Genomic DNA, 22,234 nt, shown 5'->3' on the forward strand with positions numbered 1-22,234 from the left:
TGGTGACTGTTTCCTTCTTGGTTCATCTGCCAGCTGCTGCTGGGTGCTGGGCTCACAGAGAGACAGACTGAGCCCAGAGTCCCACGGCACTTGCCCCAGGTCACACAGCTCTGCCTGGTCAATCACTCTGACTCAAAACCAAACCTTCAGTGGAACTCTGGGCCTTGACGGGCCCCTGCCGCAGCAGTGTTCACCCCTAGCTCAGGGCTATAGAGTGGTGGGAACCAGCTTAGTGGTGACAGTGAGCATCTGAGGGCGGGGAGGTTGAAAGTGTTCAGAGATAGGGACAGCAGGATGGCCTTTTGCGGGAGGATCCATGTGACACGATCTGGACTGGAACGTGCTGGGAGGGGCCACGTCACCACCAGGGCACATTCCACTGCTGCTTCTTGTTTGGTTTGGGAGCCAAACCAGACTGTGCTTGGTGCTCAGGGATCAGTCCTGGCCAGGCATTGCAGATGAGGCCTCTGGGCCTCCCTCCCCTCCACTTGCAGGTGACCTGAAGCCTGTGGAGAAAGACCCTTGTTGGCTGACAGACATGGGAGCGTGACCGCATTTCTGTGTGTCCTGGAAACAGAGACGCCTTCCTAGCTTTTTTTTTTTTTTTGCTAATTAGGTTTAGGCCTTTTTGTGTTTTTGTTTTAGGAGAAAATTATCATAGCTGTTGGAAAGAAATGCAATTAGCATCCGGACAGGGAGCGCAGAGAACGGAAGGCGAGCCCCTCCTGACAGTGCTCGCCCACTCCGCGTCCCAGGCAGAAGAGAGGTGGGAGGCGAGACAGCAGGAGGTCCCCACAGTCATGCAGTGGAGAGTGCTTGGTGGGAGCCCTCACCAGGGACTTCCTCCGGTTTCCCATCTGGCTTGTTCACCTCCCGGGACGTGAGCTCGCTGCTTCCCCCACTGCCAGGGCTGATCTGCCTGCTCTGCGCTTGTGAGCAGGGTCTGCTCCCACCCAGGGGTCTCTCCCCACCTCCGCCTCACTAGCCTCTTGTCTTCACTTCCTCTCTGAGGTGGGGCTGGGGCAGAACCCCGGGCTCTGGGGGCTGTCTGGCACTCGTGGCCTCTCGTCTGGTGCTGCACAGTATCTGCAGTTCTGTGTCTGCTGGTGGGGAAGAACTTCCAGCCAGAGCCTCCCCACTTGGGCCAGTGCGGGAGTATGTTGAAAGGCACCACGTCTCTTCCTGGATGTTGGCCTAGTGTTGAGCCAGTCCGCCCTGGTGCAACCTGGCTTGGGACATCGGTAGACACAGAACCTGAGAATCCCTGGACAGGGCTGTGGAGGAGGGTGCTCCTTGCCAGCATATGTGTGTGTGTGTGTGTGTGTGTGTGTGTGTGTGTGTGTGTGTGATTGGCAGTGCTCAGGGCTTTCTCCTGGTACTGCATTCAGAAATTATTCCTGAAGGTGCTTGGGGGAAACCATGTGGGATGCTGGGGATTGAACCCTGGTCGTCTGCATGCAAGGCAAGTGTCCTACTCGCTGTACTGTCCTTCTGGCCCTAGATGGTTTGTTTTGTTTTGTTTTGGCTTTTTGGGTCACACTCAGCGATGCACAGGGGTTAATCCTGGTTTTGCATTCAGGAATTACTCCTGGCGGTGCTTGGGGGATCATATGGGATGCTGGGAGTCAAACCTGGGTTGGCTGTGTGCAAGGCAAACGCCCTACCCGCTGTACTATTGCTCCAGTCCCTCTTTAGCTGTTGTCCTGTGTCTGGCCCTGGGAGAGTGTTTGGGTCTCAGAGTTGAACTACCCTCAGGAGTCTGTGGTCTGGGAGACAACAGAGAATGACCAAAAATATAGCTTAGCTACATTATTTGGCGTGGAGAGACAGTTTAAGGGGGAGAGCACATGCCTAGAATTTGTGAGGCTTGAATGCCTTCCCAGCACTTTGTCCCACCCCCCAGCAGCACTAGGAGTGGTTGTATTAAAAAAAATCTGGGGGAGCTGGAGAGATAATACGGGGGTAGGGCATTTGCCTTGCATGCAGCCAATCGGATTCTATCCCCCATACCCAGTTCCCCAAGCCCTGCCAGGAGTGATCCTTAAGTGCAGAGCCAGGAGTAAGCCCTGAGCACCACCTGCTGTAACCCCAAACCCAAAATCCAAAAGTGAAATAATACTAATAATAATCTGGAGTCAGAGAGATATACAACCTGTAGGTCGCTAGCCTTACATGTGGCTGACGCCAGTTTGACCCCAGGAGAGATCTTGAGGGTCCCTCAAAAAGAGCCATGTGTGGCCCCAAATCAAATCAATGACAACAAAACTGCATTTCTAGCCAGACCGGCAAAACCAGCTGCAGACTTTGGGAACAAAACCAAACATATTCCCTTTCTGCTGGGCAGCTGGAGGGGGACTCTGGGGACGGCCTCTGGGCTCTGGCTACTCGTGAAGATTGGCCCTGGCTTGCCACTGCTGAGCCGTGAGGCTTCACGCACCCGCTGAGAAGACCTCCCGCTAGCCTTGTCTTGATCCCTAGGCCACACGGAGAGGCCTCAGGGAGTGATGGCCTCAGTGCCCACGTTGTTCTCTTTCCTCACCTGCTATCTCCTCCTCACTCTTCAGGAGCAGCTTTCCAGCCCTGCTGCCTTCTGCAGCCGGCCTGGCCTCCAGACTGTGACGGCTCCTGTAGGTGGAGAACTCATGGACTTGCAGAGCCTGGAACCCTGCCTGCCTGGTTTGCCTGTTCGAGTGATCTGTGCCCCTGTGATGGAGGGTCGAGAGCCGGCCCAAGTTCTCTGGACTGTTGGACACCAAAGGCTTAGCCGCAACGAGCCCCGAGTGTGTGTGTGTATGTGTGTGTGTGTGTGTGTGTGTGTGTGTGTGTGTGTGCGCGCGCGCTTAAATGGAAATTGAATGATGCGTGAGTGAATGTAGAACCAGAATTTCCATGAATCAAAATCTCAGTTCAGGCACAAGCCGGGTGGCAGGATGGGAAAATGCACACTCGTTCCCCTGTGCTGAGGATGCCTCAGCGTCGATTCTGCTGGCTCGGGGCCCACCCCCGCAGCCGTGACACCGGCTGGCAGGGAGCAGCCTGGAGTGGCAGCAGTGGCATTGATGCTGGCATGTGAGGAGCTGTCACAGCCCCGAATCAGTGCAGGATTTGGTTTCCAATGAACATTTGGATGCAAGAACCCGAGGCACCCAAGATTCATTCACCAACAGATATTTCTTCAGAGCCCCTGACGTATGGGCGTGGGGAAGATTGTGGGGGGGTGGCACATGGCTGAGCACTGAGGGTTTGTCCATGGACAGACTGACCTGTCTTTCCTGTACTAGCCTTAGGCTAAAAGTCAGGAGGAAAAGCAGCAGTGAAGGTCTTGACCCTTGGCCTCCCACTCAAGAGAAGGGAAGATGCTTCCTCCCTCTGAGCACTGTGTGACCTCTGAACTCTGTGATGCTCATAGGGCCACCTTGGAGCCTGTCCTACAGGCTCCGAAGGCCCAGACACAGCCCTGGAGGCTCATGTCCTGGTGCTGGACAGGACAAGACACCCAAGCCAGACGCAGGCTCAGGTAGCAGGACTTTGCTCATCCTTTCTCACAAGACACCCCAGTCTGCAACCCATGTGGGAAGCGGCTTCAAATACAGCTTCTGAGCGGGATCCCCAAAAGGTGAAGCACAGGCCCTCCCTGCTGCCTGTCATGGCTGGCAGTGCCCAGGTGGGAGGTGGCCGGGAGGGGGAGCTCTGGGAGAAAACCCTTAGGGTGCCGTGAAGACAGGCCTCTCCCCCAGACAGGGCTTCTCATTAGGTGGAGCTCCCAAGGATTGTGCCAGGAGCCGAGGAGTGACAGCTGGTGGCCTGCTGACCCCTCCCCACCTAGCAGGACCTGAGGTCTAGCCCTGCTGACTGCGTGCGGAGGCCCAGGCCCTCACCCCGCCTGGAAGGCCACAGACGGCTCTTCCTCCACCGGGACTGGAAGGCCATTTATCAGGGAGATAAGCAGTAGCCAGAGGGCAGAGTTGGCAGAAGGATCTGTCTGCAGGAGATAACCCAGGGTCACTCAGAGGACGTGGAAGGGCTCAGGACACCGCTGAGGGCCACCAAGACCCCAATCAGCTCTGTTTCATATCTGGCCTGGTGCCACACAGGGAACTGAGTCTGAGGGTTTGTGCTACTCTTGTCAGTGAGGGTGAGTGCAGGGAGAGCCCTACCCTTTGCCCTTCTGCATATCCAGGCTTCTGATGCTGGGGTCGGCTGCGCCCCCCCACCCCCGTGAGTCAGTCATCACCCCATCTTCCTTTTCTTTTCTTTTCTTTCTTTTTTTTTTTTTTTTTTTTTGGTGGGGGGACGGAGGTTGGGCCATACCTGGTGGTGCCAACACCTCTTTTTTTCTTCTTTAGGTTTTTGGGCCACACTCGGAAGTGCTCAGGGGTTACTCTTGGCTCTGCATTCAGTGATCATTCCTGGCAGTGCTTGGAGGACCATATGGGGGGGGAGGGACGGGAAACGAAACCCAAGTCAGCCATACTCAAGGCAAACGCCCTACCTGCTATGCCATCACTTTGGCCCCTATACCAGCATTTCTGAGCAAATCAGTAAGTCAATAAGGATCTGGGTTTCTGGACTGAGCTCTCCCACTGCCAGGTCCTCTTGGAAACCCCATCAGAAGAAACAAGGCCACATTTGGGAACCCGGAATAAAGTGACACCAGGTTGCAGCAAGGGAAAGAGCAGAGGAAGGTTGAGGGACACACATCCCTCAGTCCTGGCCCCCAGCACTGCTAACAGGTTGGGGTTGTTGGCAGGGTCAGAGCTGCTCTCAGGATAAACTTGGACTCCAGGAAATTATTATTATCAATTTATTTATATGTGGGGCTGGAGTGATAGCACAACGGGTAGGGCGTTTTCCTTGCACATGGTCGACGGGGGTTCAATTCCCAGCATCCCATATAGTTCGCCGAGCACCACCAGGAGTTATTTTTGAGTGCATGAACCAGGAATAACCCCTGTGCATCGCCGGGTGTGATCCAAAAAGCTAAAATAATAATAATAATAATTTACTTATGTGTGTATTTCTGGGCTGGAGCGATAACACAGCGGGTAGGGCATTTGCCTTGCACACAGCCGACATGGCTGACCAGAGTTTGATTCCTCCGCCCTTCTCAGAGAGCCCAGCAAGCTACCAAGAGTATCTCACCCGCACGGCAAAGCCTGGCAAGCTACCTGTGACATATTCAATATGTCAAACACAGTAACAAGTCTCACAATGTTACTGGGCCCGCTCAAGCAAAATCAATGAACAACGGGAGGACAGAGACAGTGACAGTGACAGTGTATTTCTATTGTTATGGGGCTCACTCCTGGCTGTGCTTGGGTCTGCTAGTGAGTTGAGTCATCCTTGGACTCCTGGGCAGTGATTTGATCCAGAACAGTGCAGGCTACTTTCCTTCCTTCCTTCCTTCCTTCCTTCCTTCCTTCCTTCCTTCCATCCATTTTGGGCCACACCAGGTGGTGTCAGGGCTTACTCAAGGATCACTCCTGGTGAAGCTCAGGGGACCATATGTGGTATGGAGGATCGAATCTAGGTTGACCACATACAAGGCCAGTCAGTGCCCTAGCTTCTCTACTATCATTCTGGCCCCCGGAAAGTATTTTCTATATCAAGGGATGAGGGGTCCCTTGGGGAGCTTTGGAAGTTTGGGAACTTTGTTTGTCTGGCACTGGGGGTTCAGGTGACTTCTAAGCGGCCAGGCTGTCCATGATCACCTTCAGGGAACTTTGGATTCACTGGGATCTGAGGTTGTACAGGAAAGAAGGAGAAGGAGCATGTGACAGATCTTGGACATGAGCCCGGGCTGGGGAGAGAGGAAGAAACCGGGACAGAGGGCACTGGCCACCAGTCCCCGGGGAGTCCTTCAACCCTTCCCCGGTCTTACCAAGGCCACTGAACCTCAGGTACGACTGGGTTTTCACTCTATGACCCTGTTGGGGGTTACCTTTTGTCAAGCCAAAGGGAGTCGTGGGCCTCCGGTCCTCAAGGGTCAGATGTCCAGTGCCTAGCAGGCTGTCCCTGCCCAGCAAAGATCAGTCCTGGCCTGGAAAGCATCCCCCCTGGCCATGTGTGCTCTGGGGGTGGGGTCGGGATGAACATTATTGGCCGGAGGACTCCACACAGAGCTGCTCCAGCCCCTTGGGGGACAGAGCTGGCATATGAGAGCAAGCCGGAAGAGGCACCCCATGCCTAGCTGTGCTGCAGACGGGTGAGCTCAGCTTCCTGCTGCTCCTCATCTCCTGCCCTCTGAGGTCTGGCTCTTAGTTACTGAGCCCCCGAGGCCCAGAGGGCTGAGCCCTCAGCCTTGGGTCCCACAACTCCACTGGTCCTGGCAGTCGGTGCACACACCCAGGCCTGTACTGCACCTCCCCACCTGCTCCTTGCTGGGGGCAGATGGACCGCATCTACACTAGGTGTGTTCTGGTTGCAAGGCCAATCCAATGGAACCATCTTGACATACATGCTGACGGCCCAGGACTCCCAAGGACCACCTCCGGTGTGGCACATATGCTTCCACTTACACAGAGACCCCCCCCCTCTCTCACTTCCTGCAGCTCCTCCACCCCCCTGTATGTCTCCCTCCCACTTGGCTAGGATTTAAAGGGCTCCGGTTCAGATGTGGCACCCTGGGGGTGCTGTAGAAGGAGTCCCTCAGCTGCCCCAGCATCTCCCACTCTTCCTCTCTCCTGCTCTCTAACTCTCATTCGAGCTGGCATCCCAGGGGCTCTGAGCAGTCCTCCGCAGGGCCAGGGCATGCAGCCACCCACATCACACACACGGGGACTCCCTCCGCCCCGGAGATGAGAGCCGCACTGTCTCCATCTCCCCCCTGGAATCAGGCTGCTCCGGGAAGCTGCAGCCTCACACTGGGCTTGGGCTGCATTTGAACCAGATGCAATTAGAAGCCCCTAGCCCAGAGGTCCCCTGCCTCCCACAGCAGCCCTGGGCAGGGAAAGTGCCAGAGATAGAGGGGATGAGGGGGGTGAGTGGGGGCTGGGAGGCACAGGAATGAGCTGCAGCCTCACAGACAGGCCTGGGGGTGTGGTGGGGACTGTACCTCACCCTCACTACAGGCCCTACTGCTGCCTTCACCAGAGATGCAGGGGCAGGACACCAGCAGTTTTGGCCAGAGGTAATGTGATCCGGGTCAGAGTGCTTGGACAGTGGGTAGGGCATTTGCCTTGTTTGAAGTCGACCCATGTTCCATCCCCAGAGTCTGCCAGGAGTGATCCCTGAGCTCAGAGGCAGGAGTAAAATCCTTGAGCACTGCCAGGTAGGACCCAAAAATCAAAAAATGAAAAAGAAAAAAAAAATCCTTGGCCAGTCAGGGCAGCAAATAGGACTCAATTTCCACTTCTGTCAAATGGGTGATGTCTAGGCTGGAGGAGAGAACCAAAGGACTGAGCACATGCTCGATGTGTGGGCGTTCTGGGTTGATCTCCTGGGTACCTCCAGGGCCAACCTCTGAGCACCAGTTTGGTTATCCCCTAAGCAATGCTAGATATAACCTGAAACCAATGGACTGATGAATTGGAGCCCTGATAAACAGTACAACAGGTAGGGTAGGGCACTTGTTTGCACGTGGCCAACCCAGGTTAGATCTCCGGCATCCCATATGATTCCCCAAGCACTGCCAGGAGTAACCCCTGAGCATGGCCAGGTTGTGGCCCCCATCCTTCACCCCCACCCCCCCACCCCCCGCCGCCCGCCAAATAAATTTGGAGCAGTACATCAGGTAGGGCACTTGTCTTGCACATAGCTGACCTGGGTTCCACCCTCGGCAACCCATAAACCCGCGCACCACCAGGCGTGATTCCTGAACACAGAGCCAGGAGTAACCCCTGAGCACTGCTGGGTGTGTAACCTCCAAACAAACAACAGCAACAGCAACAAAATAAAACCCCGAACAGCTAAGTGAAACAATGAGTGAAGACAACGTGGGGGAACGGTGCAGGCCCTGGGGATGCCCACTGGAATGGGAGGGGGTGTCATGACCAATCACCACAGGCTCACGGGCAGCCAGGCCCTTCTCCTTGTCCTCTGCGCCATGGCCCGCCCAGCACCATTGTTCTCCCTCCCAGATGTGGAGACTGACGTGGCTCACGGCGGACAGCGCTGGTGCCAGGATGGGGACTGGTGCTTCTCTGGAGCCGGGACCGCCATCCTGACCCAGGACGGGGACTTCCTGAACCCTGCACTAATCGGGGGTGGCCCCGAGAGCCCAGCCTGCATCCCTCTGGCCAGCCCACCATGTTCAGGTCTGCTGCAGGCCCCTCTGGTGGCCGAGCTGTGGTCATGGTTCCCCAGAGCCCATAGAGAAGGGGCGATGCTTGGTATCCATTGGGCCCACCTCCTTCCCGTCCCAGTGGCAAATGTCAAAGACTGGGGCCCACCCTCCCCCTCTGCCCGGGCGGTACCGTTCCTCATCTTTCTCTAATGGGGGCCTGGCCACCTCCTTCCTGGCCTTCTCCTAGAAGCCCTCCTGACTGCCCCCTCCTCAGGGCCAGAATCCCCCCCATCCTCTCGGTAAACAAGGTATGTGTTGCCTGGCTCCAGGTACAGCCGGCTAGGGACCAGTGGCAGCGACACCAAGGTGAAGGGGAGACAGGGGTACTCTGGGGGCTTCTTTGAACCCTGAGTCGGGACACTAACCCAGCAGGCTTGGGGATGAGAAGACCAGGCTGTCCCCTTGCATGGGGTCTCCACACCGTTAGGTTCATCCAGGGGGCCGCCAGGCTGTTCTCTGCTTGCTTGGGACAGGATGTGCTGACACTCCACGGCCAGTCTGGGGGCTGGCAGAGCTCTGCCGCGCAGAGACAGGGTGCGTGGGAAGGCGGGGGCTGCAGGAGTAGCCCCGGGGCTCGCTGGATCTGGAGAAGGGCCCATCCTGGTCTTCTGGACTCTGCCTCCCTCTGCTGAGCTGGGGTGTCTGTTTCATGCCTGGCCAGGGTGAATGAGCATCAGGGGCTCCCAGGAGCTGGAGCAGGCACAGGGCGATGGGGGAGTTTCGGAGAGGGGCCTCCTGGGTTAGCCCTTGGACCTCGGTTCCCGCAGCTGAGAGTGTCTGAGACCAGCACTACCTCTGGGCTTTTAAAAAGCTGATCCTGGTGGCCAGAGCGATAGAACTGTGGGTTGGGTACTTGTCTTGCACCCAGGTTTGACCCTTGTCACCCTCTATGGCCCCCAAACCCCGCCAGGAGTGATTCCTGAGCTTAGAACCAGGAGTAACCCCTGAGTGTCACTATGTGTGGCCCAAAAACTGGGGTAGGGGGAAGAGCAAGCTGATCCAGGGACCAGAGCAATACTGCAAAGGGTAGAGCAATTACCTTACACGTGAGTGACCCAGGTTCAATCCCCAGCACCCCTCTGAGTTGGATCCCACACACAGCAGGATGCTGTTGGCACTGCCGTGTGAGCCTGGAGCCCCAGCACACTTGGGCCCTACCACAAAACTGTGGGCCCCGCCCCTAGCCCCCTTCATCAGGTCAGGTCAGCCCCCAGCCTGCCCCCCACCTCACCGCTACAACAGGCTGCTCCCCACAGTGTTCCCTCCCCTTTCTCACCTCCTGAGGGCAGGATATGTCCCTGCCTTGCCAAGCCTCAGTTTCTCCTGCTGTAAGATGGGGTGAAAGAAGCGAGAAGCCACGAGAGTGAGTGTAGTGAGTGCGTGGTGCGGGGCCGTGAAGACAGCACCTACCTTCCAGGAGCTCTTCTCCGTCTCTCCAGAACCCCTGTGGGCTCAGTCCCACACCCCCAGTTTCCCCAGAAGGCATCCCCGTCTTGTACAGACTCTGTCTCTCTTTCTTTCTTTCTTTCTTTCTTTCTTTCTTTCTTTCTGTCTTTCTTTCTTCCTTTCTTTCTTCTTTGGGGCCACAACCGGCAATGCTCAGGGCTCTGCACTCAGGAATTACTCCTGGTGGTGCTCAGGGGACCATATGCCATGTGGGATGCTGGGGATCAAACCCGCGTCAGTCGTGTGCAAGGTAAATGCCCTACCTGCTGTACTGTTGTCCCGTTCACAGGGTTTTCTGTGCTACCACACAGGACATCAGAGTTCTGTGACCGTGAGCACAACTCAAGGCTCTGTGTGGCCCTGCAGAGTGGGCTCTGAGCCCAAGAGGGTGGTCCGGGCACCCAGACCCCAGGCGGGGCAGCGGGTGACCAGAGTCTAACTCACTCCCTTTTCTCCATATGGGGATCGATGCTGGTGGCCCAGCTGCAGAGGCAGCACCAGCAGGAGCCCTGCCCGGCCTGCAGCCGCTGCCGAGGACACTGGGCAAGTGGACGCTGCACACTTTGGAATTCAGGGCACATCTTGAGGCTGCGGCAGAGGCTGCGGGAGCCAAGGCCCCCTGCCTGCCGGCAACACCACCCCCCCGCCTGCCGCTTGCAGGATCTGGGTCCAGCGCCTTCCCCTCCCTGGAAGCTGGTACTGCCCGAGCGATGGGGGATCATTCCTCCCTCTGCAGAGGGAACGAGGTGTCTGGCCCAGCACAGAGCTGGCACCAACAGGCCCCATGGAGGAGCTCTCACTGCTTTACTCGAGTGCCAGGCCGGGAGCCTCTGGGAAGTTGGTGTCAGGTTGGAAGCTCCTGATGGGGCTCCGGGTTCTGCGGGATGAGTGACTCTGGGCCCGGAAGTCTGTGTCTCTGGTCTGGGACTCACACGGAGCCCACAGACCATGAGTTTCCCTGGCTGGAAAATCCCCAGGTTTGCAGGGGTAGGCACGTGGGGGTGTTGGAGGCAGTGGAAGGGGACATGAACCCCCCGGCGGCCTCCCAGGCCTAGAGGCAGGGGAAGATTGTGTCTTGCCTACATCCAGGCATCCAGGCTAAAGCCCTGTGGATGCTGGGGATGACCAAAGAGGGAAAACATGCAGGTGACCAGTGACCGCATCCAATGGGTCCTGGGGGTGAGGTGCTGCCTCACACCTTCCCAGGGATGGAGACAGAGTGGTGAAGAGCACCCTGGAGAGCAAATTCAACCCCCTCCCTAGCACACAAACAACCTACAGGGAAGGTAACAGGGTACAGGACTCCCAGAGGTGAAATCTGGGAAGACTCCCTGGAGGAAGTGGGCTCTGAGAACACTAGCTTCCAGGGGAGAGCAGTTTGAGTCCCAGAGTGGAGGGAGAGAGGGAGGGCCAGTGGAAAGAACCACAATCAGGCACCCTGGCACAGCGGGCAGTACCCTCTGTGAGGATGGCAATGAGAGTGCCACCTCCCCTGGAGGGGATGCCATGCTGGAGGAGCCTGGATGCCCTCTCCGGGGGCAGGAGCATGGAGGGCTCAGCCTGGTATTGCCCGAGGGATGGGGGATCATCCCTCCCTCTGTCTGGCCCTTGTCCAGACAGCATGAGGAGAAAGCGTCGGCAAGCTGCGTTGGTTGGTTGGTTTAGTTTTTGGTTTTTGCTTTTTTGGGGGTCATACCTGGCGATGCTCAGGGGTTACTCCTGGCTTATCCACTTAGGAATTACTCCTGGCGGTGCTCAGGGGACCATATAAGATGCTGGGAATCTAACCCGGGTCGGCCGCGTGCAAGGCAAACGCCCTACCCGCTGTGTTATTGCTCCAGCCCCAGTTGGTTGGTTTTTTGGGCCACACCTGGTGGTGCTCAGGGCTTACTCCTGGCTCTGCATTCAGGAATTACTCCTGGTGGGGCTTGGGGGACCATACGGGGTACCAGGGATTGAACCTGGGTCAGCCATGTGCAAGGCAAGCGCCCCAGGTCCCGGATACCCACTGTACTATCGCTCTGTGCACTCCCCTCTACTCTCACTCCAGCCCCAGGAAGCTGGTGTTTTACCTTCCCTGCTGCTGGGCCCTAGAGGACCCCAGCACCTCATCCCCAGCCCTTGGGCTAAACTGATGCCCAGGTGACCAGGAGTCATTACTGGGGCCCTGGGACCTCATAATCACTGCTTGGGAGCCCTACCCAAAATACAAAAATACTGAGGCTCCGAGGGGTGAAGTGAATGGTCTGAGCTGGGCAGGAGAAAAAGCTGGTCCCCAGGGGCTCGACCTTAGCTCACCTGGACTCTGGGTGTAGGTCAGGCCCAGGCCTGTGCCCTGCTTTCCACCACGGCTGCCTGCCTGCCCCGCAACTCTGAGGCATCACCCATTTGCCTGCCTCACTTCCTCTGACTAAGACTAAAGAATCACCCCCTTCAGGGGACCGGGGCCTGGCACTCATCAGCAGGAAACGCCCGGCCCAGCTCGCCCCAGAGCTGGTCTGCCCTGGCACCCTCCTTGTCTGGGCTTCCTGGAGCACAGGGAGGGGTGGGGCTGTCCTGGTTGGAGGGTGTCAGCTTGGGCCCACATCGGCCAGGAAGTGAACAGAGGTACTTGCCGACCCCACCCTGGTGAGGGCCCCTTCTGGATAACCCCCGGCCTCAGAATCTTTGGAGGTTCCCACAGCCCCTCTCAAGCACCCTGGGAGGTCGTCCAGCTGCAGAAGGCCTGGGCACTGAGCACTTTCAACCCAGGCAGCAGCCCGAGGTGAGGAGACTCAGCGGCTGAGCTGTCTGAAGGTGTGAAGCCCTGGGTTTCATCCCAGCACCACACACACATACACACTGCCTCAGAGGGACCTGGGTGTCCCACACCACCAGCCATGGTGTGGAGGGTCTCTGGGTACTCTGCCGTAGGATGAAGCCCGGGGGGAGGGGTTTCAGGTTACTTCTAACAGGGTCCCCCACCTCTAGCCGCCACCCAACAGGCCAGCCAGCAGGCCAGCACTTGCCTCAACCAGGCCTGGACCCCTTGAGGGGGCCTCTCTCTCTATTTGAACACCAGAGTTCCAGGTGTGGGGCCCTCCTGAGGCCCCCTCTGACCCGGGACCTGCTCTGCCCTCCGCTGCACTCCTCCTGGGAAGTCACCTTGAGGAGACACAGCGTGGCACCCTCTGGGGACGGGATCACCCCACACTCTGGGGGTGCCTGGCACGTGAGCTCACTCTGCTTGGTGGTCAGGGTCCGAGGACTATGGGAAGGGCAGTGGGTGTGGATGTGGCGGTGCCCTGACGAGCGAGCTCTGCAACCTGGAGGAGAGGCAGGTGGTGCCGACGGGCTGGTTTGCAGCCCCACCTGCGGGCGGGCGGTGTCAGGCCACAGCCCCCTGGGGCTCACACAGTAAGGAGGCCTGGCAGCAGGGCAGGGGTGCTCCAGGGTGCGTGAGCACAGTGATGGGGGTGGCAGCTCCCAGGCGCCCCTCAGTGGAGCCCTGGGCTGAGACTGGATTCCCAGGCTGTCTCCTGTGGCCGTGGTGGAGAATGATCCCTGGACGGCACCTTCAGCTGCTGTCCTGGTGGCAACCCCAGAGCATGGAGGACCAAGGCAGAGCTACTGCCTTGGAGGGATTGTTGGAGCCCTCGGGGCCTGGGCACTAAGTGCTGGGGATAGTGGACAGAGGGACAGCGTCAAGTTCTCCGGGAAGGGGTCTCTGGAGCGTGACTCAGCGCTGGGATGAGTCCCGGGGTCTCTGCAAGCTGTCTGTGGGCTCAGCCCTGCTCCCCTGAGCAGAATTCTGGGGCCAGCAGGGCCTTGCTCAGAGCTACTGCCCATGCATGCTCCGCCCACGCTCCTCTGCAGGTCCCCATCGTGCTGTCCATGCTGTGCGAGTGTGGGAAGGGGTGCCCGGAGATGGGCCTTCACTGGGGTGGGTTGGGGGGCAGAGCCCGGGGGCAGAATGGGGTGCTTCATTCTGGGCTCAGGCCAGGCCCAGACAAGCGCTCCCTCTGCACCGCGCCCCCCGCCATACCCTGCGGCTCACACTGCCTCCTCCAAGGCTGAGTTCAGAAATAGTGTCCCTCCCCCTGCTCGTCCTGTGTGGGGCTCCTCCTCCTTGGGTCGATTGTGGAACTGGGAGGCAGGTAGGGCTGGTGCCCGCTCTGCAGTGGCCCCCCAGGTAGGGCCCATGAAGTTGTGGCCTTGAGAGGGCTCTGACCTAGCCACAGATCTATGCCTGGCCCTGGAGCATGGAACCCGGAAATACTTTCCAGGGCTCATTTGGCTCTGAGTCCCCAAGCCCCCACATCTGCCTGACCTCAGCCCCCTGATCCTCCCCTATCACCCGAAGGAAGTGATCCTTGGGGAAGGAAGGGCTTTCCCTGTGTCTTAGAGTTGAGCTCCTGGGGCCCTAGTCTCCCCATCTGTAGGATGGGCTGAACGCTCTGACCGGCTCCCCTCCTGGACTCCGTATCCGGCGACAGATACTGACCACAGACGTCTTCAGAGGCCTGAATCCTGCATCTCCTGACACCGCTGAGCCATGTCCTCCCACTCGGGGGCCCTCTAGTCGAGAAGCGGGGGGAGATTCATCAAGAGGCCCTCCTGGGGGACCGTGTGGGGCCAGGCTTCACCCTGATCGCGGCCCATCTCCCACCCCACCTCATGACTCCTCTCTGTGCAGTGGAGCACACGGTGGAACCCACATGTTCCCGTTATTCCCTCCACCCCAACACTAGCAGCCTCCCCTCCCAGTGTGGCCCACTCTCAGGGTCCCAGGGAAAGTCCATCAGGGTAGGGAGACACCCTGCCCCCACCCCCTGGGAGCAGGGGTGCCCAGGTCCAGCGTGCAGGCCTGCCTGGGTTGGCAGTTGGACCCCGACCCTGCCTCTGAAAAGCCCAGCTGCGGGGCTCCCCCCCATGACAGTCTGGGAGTCTGCAGGACCATGGCTGTGGGTATTCCCTGGACTCCTGTGAGACCAGTCCCTGCTTCTCAGGGGGGGCCCTGATTCTTGGGGTTTCCCCTGACCCTGCTCCCATCACAGAGGATAGGAACCATCACTTCTATTTCCCCAGCCATGGTCCCTCCCCACTCCCTGTTAGGATACCCCCCATCCCTGGCCACAGGGAAGAGGAAGGAATCATGGGGGTGCTCAGGTAGCCAGCCCCGAACCCCTCATCACAGGAGGTGGAAGTTGGGGCAGGGTGGGGAGAGTCCTCCAGGCCCCCTGCCTGCCCCACGAGTGCTATGGAGGGCCTAGCCGAGTGAAGGGAGCCTGGAGCTAGGAAGGTGCCTGAGAGCCAAGGCAAGGCGGGCCAGGGGCTCCATTCCTCACCCAACCCGCTCAGGGTTACAGGGATGGAGTCTGGGATCACCACACCCCCCCCCTCCCCTAGCCCCTGCCCCACCCCACCACACCCCCTTTTAGACAGGATGGGAAGGAACAGCCGTGGCGCATCCCTACGAACATCCACTGAACCCGAAAGGGAAGGTCGAGGAGGGCCAGGAGGGTCCAGGAGGGAGGTGGCGGACCCTAGGGAGAGCGTCCGGGGCAGCCTCCTGGGCGGGGCGGGTGCGGCTGTTGATCCAGCCCAGCCCGGATGAAACAGCCCCTTTGTCCCTCAACGCCAGAGTTGCTGTGGCTGGAGGAGGCGGCGTATGAAAGGGTCATTGTTCCCACTTGGGCAGCCACTCAGGGAGCTGGAGGGCCAGCCGGGCCGGCCAGCGGCCAAGGCCGCAGCCCTGCCTGCTGCCCGCGGCGGTCAGGGTGTCCTGGGCTCCCGGCCTCTAGCCCAGGGGAGTCAGTTCCTGAGCTCAGCTTCCCCTGCGTGCCCTTCCCATGTCCCCCACTCTGGAATTCAGGATGCTGTGGCTGAGGAAGGCGGCTTCCCCTGCACACCCCAGAGGGTTGACATCCCCATGAACCCCAGCAGGCTGGAATCCCAGAACACAGAACCTGAGGATTAAGGAAGGAGCTTGGTCCGGGCCAGGAGAACCAGCACCACCAGTCCAGGGGACCCCTCTCTCTCTTCCTCGCGCATGCGGGCAGATGACCCAAGAAGGGAATTGGGTGGTCCCAGGCTACCCAGCACTGGCGGCCGTGAGTCCCAGCTTCGACCTCTGCCCCAGGCCAGTCCTCTCAGAAGCACCCTCCTCCCCAGCACCCACCCCTCTTCTCCAGAGAGAAGCACATACCCCCTACCCCATCCCACGAGATCTTTCTAATGCCCAAAGCTGGTCAGGTCGCTCCCTGACTCAGGGCCAGCTGAGCCCTTACATCCAGAGAGAGCCCATGCTCTTCTGCTGGCGTCCAGGGGCCTCACTGCAGCTGTGGGGGACAGTGGCCCTATCTAGAGGTCACCTGGAAGGGGGCATGGCCCCAGGAGAGACAGCCCTATCTTCTTCCTTTCTGCTCCTGGTCCACTGCCTCTGGTCTCCGAGGCTCCGCGGGTGAGGCTCGGCAGGGCTGCTCGGGAGAGTTTGGTCCAGGTCAAAGCGGGATCCCTCATCTCTGCCCCACGTGGCCTTGTGGGCCCCACTGCCCAGAGCTGCTGCCCTCCGGGGCTCTCCACTGCCCCCAGCAGCTGGCATCAGGCTCAGCCTGACCCAGGCTAATTAGGCCCTCCCCCAGCCCCCTGAGGAGGCTCTGGCTCCAAAGCGAGACCTTGTTTCCCTGGAGGGACAGAGCTAATTAACCGAGAGGGTTTAATTAATCAATTAGCGTGGCCTCCAGACCCTTCCACTTAACTGTGGCAGTGGCGGATGGTTATAAATAGGAGCAGCCAGCCGCTCCTTCTCTGGCAGAGGGAGGCAGGCGACCATGGTGGGCACAGAGGCGGGGGTCCTGGGAGTGCCCACCAAAGGCCTGCGCAGGCACAGAACCTGTGACGCCTACCTGCACGGTGGGATGTTGGCACAGGGGCTCACGACAGCGTGGGTGCTCGTCCCACACTGACATCCAGAGTGTCCCAGCAGAGGCCAGAATGGCAAAGGCGGTCCAGCTGGACCCAGCCAGGTGTCCAGGGGACACCCCAGGCCTGCACAGAGGGCCTGTGGAGCCTGAGAAAACACCAGAACCCCAGCAGCAGGGACGGGAGGAATGTCGGGAAGTTTCCTGGACTAGGAGGCTACTAAGCCAAGCTCAGGGAAGGGCAGATCTGGGGAATCAGTTGAAGGTTGTGGGATGGCGAGAGAGGGGTGTGGGGGATGGAGCCAGCAGGTGTAGACAAAAGCTAAGAGGCTTCGCCACAGTATGGTCTCTCCTCTGGGGAGCCCCCCAGCTGCCTTCCCTCTGAGCTCTCGGTGTTCCTGAATCTACCTGGCCCCGCTCCAGCCAGCATGCTCTGGACAGTGCTGACTCAACACTCCTGCGCTCTCTTCCCTGTCCTTCCCCGGGTGGCAGCAGGTACCCTTTCCCTGCAGAGGCTGCTTTTCTGGGGGGTCCAGGTGGGGTGCAGGAATGGTCAGGCCCAGAGCTGTTCAAAGGCCTGAAGCTGCTGCAAATCTTTCAGGCCGGGGGCTCCTGAGCCAGTCATACCCCGAGCATGGCCCTTCCAGGCCTTGGTCTTGGCCTTCTCTGATCACAGGGGTGACCTAGCACATCCCTCCCATGACTGGTGGAGACCTGAGTCTCATGACCCAGAGATAGGGCCCTGCATGTTTATTATTATTATTATTTGAGGGGGAGGGCGTTGGGGCCACCCCCGGCTGTGCTCCTGGTCTACTCCCAGCTTGGTGCTCCTGGACCATGTGGTATGGGGAGTGGAACCCAGCATCCCACATGCAAAGTCTATGTCCCAGCGCCTGGAGCTCTCTCCAGCCCATTCTCCCTCTTCTCCCTCTCCCAGCGGCAGTCCACGCTGTCGGAGGAGCAGAGACAAGACCCCCTGGCAGGGCCGCCTCTGGGGGCCGGAGAGCTCCTGGTCTTGGGCAGTGCTTGAGCAGGAGGAAAAATCTGCATGAGCGCTTGGCGGGACCCCTGCTGGGTGCCTGGCACGGGGACACACAGCTGCTCAATACCAGCCTCAGTCACAGCCAAATGCCAGACGTATTCCTCCTCTGAGCACACTGGGCATGGCGGGGCACAGGGGTCTGCCCAGCAACGCCTGATTCCTTGTTCCATGGAGGTGATGATAGGGCAAGGCAGGGGTGAGACAGCCAGGAGGCCCAGAGACCCGGGGGCAGAGGCACTGGGAACCCGACTCCCCCTTTCCTGGATGGTGTGTGGCAGGCCTGGTCCCAGGAGTCTGAGGACAGTGAGTGCAGTTCTGTGAGTGAGACCAGAAGAAGCTGAGTGGCCCTAGGTTTTGGCAGGTGTGGGGGGATGCGAGGGAGGTTCATGCATGGTGCAGAGGGGCAGAACGTGGGAATTTAGGGCGCCATCAAGAAGTGCCTTTGGGCAAGTAACAGGGAACAGGCAGAAGAGAAATAAAGCAGGAGGGAGCGGGAGAGACCAAGGTGCTCTCTGATAGACCGAGTAGGACACCCTTGGTCCACGGTCACACCATGCCCGGGGTCCTGTTCTGGGGCAGTGTTCTAAATTCTTCCAGGCCTTAGGACCGCTGACCATGGGAGAAGGCAGAAAGATAAAACAAGCAGGAGGCTGCCACAGAGGTCTTCTAGGACCCAGGGGGCAGGCCTGGCCCACCATTGCCCCACCAGCCCCCACACTTGGACCCCACTTCTCCTCTCAGGTTGGGCCCTGGCTCTGAGGATGCTTTGGCGACTGGGAGTCCACTGTGGGATAGAAGTGAGGGTCTGGGTCACTGTGCCAGGGAACCCCGCAGGTCCTTCATCTCTTTTTTGTGCTGGGCCTGGTGGGGAGAGGAGACTGGTGCCCGGCAGTCCCAGATGGACCCCCAAGGCTGACCCTGGGGAGGTGCCACTCAGCCAGGGTGGGGTGGCCACAGTCAAGAGTCAGAGCTGGTGGGGCTGGAGCAATAGCACAGAGGGTAGGGCGTTTGCCTTGCACATGGCCAACCTGGGTTTGATTCCCAGCATCCCATATGGTCCCCCAAGCACTGCCAGGAGTGATTCCTGAGTGCAAAGCTAGGAGTAGCCCCTGAGCATCGCCGGATGTGACCCAAAAAGAAAAAAAAGAAGAGTCAGAGTTGGTACCCTGGTACCCGGCAGCCTCCTGGAGAAAGGTCCTTAATCCACTTTCTTCTCTTATGTCCCAAGGGGTGGGTGGGATGGTGCTTTTGAGGACGGTGTTTGGGGACATCAGGGTGGGGGTACAGCGAGGCTGGGCTCCTCTGGGAGTGGTGTGGGATGAGGGGCTCAGACCTGGCATCCAGGGCCCCATGGGGGCTGACGTCTGGGTTTAAACGTGGTTCTGGCAGCTGGTATTTGGCCACAAATACCAGACCAGCTGGGGCCCTCTGCTCACCCCAGATCCTGCCTCCAGTGAGACGGGAGTCCTGCTGGTCCTCCAGAGGGTCCTTCTCGCCCGCCCCAAATCACCCCAAGTGGCCATCCCTGCCCACTCATCTGTCCTACACTCCCCTACCCCCTACCCCACCATTCTGTGCTCTGCGATGTGTCAGCTCTAGTGAAAGCTGTGCAGGGCGTCCTGTCCCTGAGAACACAGCCTGGACCAGCCTGCAGGCCCACCCCACCTCTCCACTCTTGGGGGTGTGAGTGAGGCCGCCCTCCAGGTGGACAGCAGGAAGTGATAGCGCTGGGGGAGGTGACGTGTCCTGGGCAAAGGCCCTTCAGCGGCTGGGGTGCTGCTGGCCCAGTCAGAGACTTCGGGGTGAGGCCTCATCTCACCTCGAGACAATTGCTAATGATGGTCTTTCAAGGCCAGACCCGGGAAGGGGTGACCTCACCCAGCCACACCCCGCCGAGGAGGCTGCAGTCAGAGGCGGGCGGCTCCCCCATCACCCTGGGGCCTGCTGGGGCTTGCCCGGTCTGAGAAACGAGGGGGCAGTGTGTTTGCACATGCGTGCGTGTGCGTGCCTGCTCATGTGAGTGCGTGTCTGTGTCTCCATGGGCTGGGCTGGCTCGGAGCCCAGTGGGGGAAGCAGGATGTGGGTGGAAGACGCACTGCAGGGGAGCAGGAGGCCAGCTTCCACCCACGACACTCCGCCCTAGTGTGGTACCCCACCTGAGCTGTGCCTCCTTCATCTTCACAGGGTTGGGGGCAGGCAGGACACTTCTGGGTGCCGGGAGGCAGAGGAGGTAATCCCGGAGGGGGTCTGGGAGGAGGTGAGAGGGCTGTGCCAGCTTCAGGCAAGAACAAACAGGGTAAAGGGGTCAATAACACCCCTGCCCACTGCTCTCCAGATCCTTGGGGCACCCAGAGGGGAACTTGGTCGCTTACTCCCTCCAGAGATAATGGCCCAGAGTAGCTTGCTGGATTCTGTTGAGGATTTGAGTGTGGGTCCCACAGAGCGGGACGGAGCAGACCCGATGGGGGAGAAGGGCAGGCCTGAGGGAATCAGGAAGGGTGGCAGGGAGCAGGTTCCAGCAGGGGTGCGCGGCCCACTGGCCTATGAGGCAGTCCCTCTCTTGGTCCAGGCCTGAGCAGGGCCACTCAGGGAAACGTTTGTTTCTTCTGTGGGTCATTATCATGCCCTTCCAGGGACGACTCCACAGCGACAGGCTCCTCTGGTGTCTGGCCTTAGTCATTCTTGCTGTTGCACCTGATTCATTTCTGAGGACACAGCGGGAGCCCCATTATCCTGTCACCCCACCTGACATCACTGAACTGGCCTCAGGCGTGTTCCCACTCCCAGGGCGGCCGGAAACGGTTGCTGGATGAATGTAGAGTGAGCGAGCGAGACCTAGCAAGCGGGTGAATTCTCCTCCCATGAGGATGCTGAGAAAAGGGTGGTGTGTGTGTGTGGGGGGGGGTGTGGGGTGTGTGGTGTGTGTGTGTGTGTGAGGAGTATATGTATGGGGTACGTATGTGGTGTGTGTGGTACATGTGAGTGTGAGGTGTGTGTGGTGGGGTGTCTGTGGGGGGTGGTATAAGTAGGTATGGGGTGTGTGTATGGTGTGTGTAGGGTGTATGTGTGTGGTGTGGTATATGTGGGGGAAGTGTGTGGGGTGTGTGTGGTGTGTGTGTGCTGTGTGTGGTGCATGTGCGGTGCGTGTGTGCTGTGTGCGTGGTATGTGTGGGGTGTGTGTGTGTAGGGTGTGTGTGTGTGTGTGTGGAATATGTGGGCATATGGGGGTATGGGGGTGTGTGTGTGTTGGGGGGGTGTCCCTGTGGCCTGGTCTGAGACGGAGACAGGAGCAGAGACCCAAAGGGAAGCCAAGCCCCAGGAGCGGAGGGTCCACCAGCCTTGCGGGTGTCAGCAGACAGCCTGAAAGAGGCAGTGCCGCCTAGTCAAAGTAGGGCAGACACAGGTGGAATAAGGAGCGTGAGGGAGGAACTGTGAGACCTAGAGCCTGGGAGCTAGCCGGGGCCAGTGACCAGAGAAAGCTTGCCCAGAACAGGGTCAGAGGGTGAGCCCCAGACCCACGCGATGACCCAGAGCCCTTTCCTCACCAGAGGGAAGCAGAAGGGCCTGGTCCTGAGAGGGACAGGGCCGCATACGAGGACACTGAGGGTCAGAGAGCCTTGGCTTGAGGTTGCCCAGGAGGCTCCAGTCCTGCTTGAGGAGCTCAGGAGGCAGCTCCCACCCCCATCCTGTGCTGGGACACACTGGCACCGCCGGGCACTTACACGGCAGTCAAGGGCCCAGCCCCCAGCCCGGCACCCGCGGGTTTCCCCAGCTCTCGCTGAGGACAGCGAGAGGGAACAAAGCCCCAGTCTCTGTCTGCTCGGCACCCCTGCCTGCCCCTGGCACAGACGGGCCCCCGAGGAAGCCCAAGAGGAAAAGCAGCAGCCCCTCCCCCTTGCCAAGTCTGCGAGAACCCCCTCCTCCCGCTCAATCCCAGCGCTGCATGAGTGTCCCCTACTCAGAAGTCAGGGCTGCAGAGCCAGCATGAGAGGCTGGCAGCACACACTGGGGCTCAAACCCGCACCTGGGCCTGCAGGGCTGCCTTCCAGCCCTCCTCCTGCGGGCTTACAGGTGCCATCACAGGTGGAGGTGGGCCAGGAACAGGGTATACAGCTAAGCAGGGGTCTGACAGGTGTGACCCCCCCCTGCCGTCTCACGCATGAATTTTTCCTGTCACTCCCCAGTGCTGTGGCCACCAGCCACCCCCATACCCTCTCCTGGTTCCCTGCCTCCCCCGGGAGTCCGTGCCGGGAAGAGGCACGGAGGGCCGGAGCTCCCCAACTCTGGGCTAGATGACCTGGCTGATGGCTCCCCGTACATCCCCGCCCCAGCCTAGTAAATGAACCATGTACTCATCAGCTCCCTCTAAACCAAAGGCTCCGGGCATTTGCGTGGCTGCCCCGCGTTACCTAGGCAGTGGGTCTCGGGGCAGCCGAGGCACCTGGTGCTGCAGAGCAAAGCAGGGCTCGTGCGGCCCTCACGGGCCAGGCTCCAGTGCTGCCTGAGCACCAGAGGGGTCGAGAGGAACACCACCCCTTCCGCCCCCGGCCCAGTTTCCAG

This window comes from Sorex fumeus, unplaced genomic scaffold (assembly GCF_029834395.1).
Source record: "Sorex fumeus unplaced genomic scaffold, SorFum_2.1 ptg000072l, whole genome shotgun sequence".
In the NCBI taxonomy this organism is placed as follows: Eukaryota; Metazoa; Chordata; class Mammalia; order Eulipotyphla; family Soricidae; genus Sorex; species Sorex fumeus.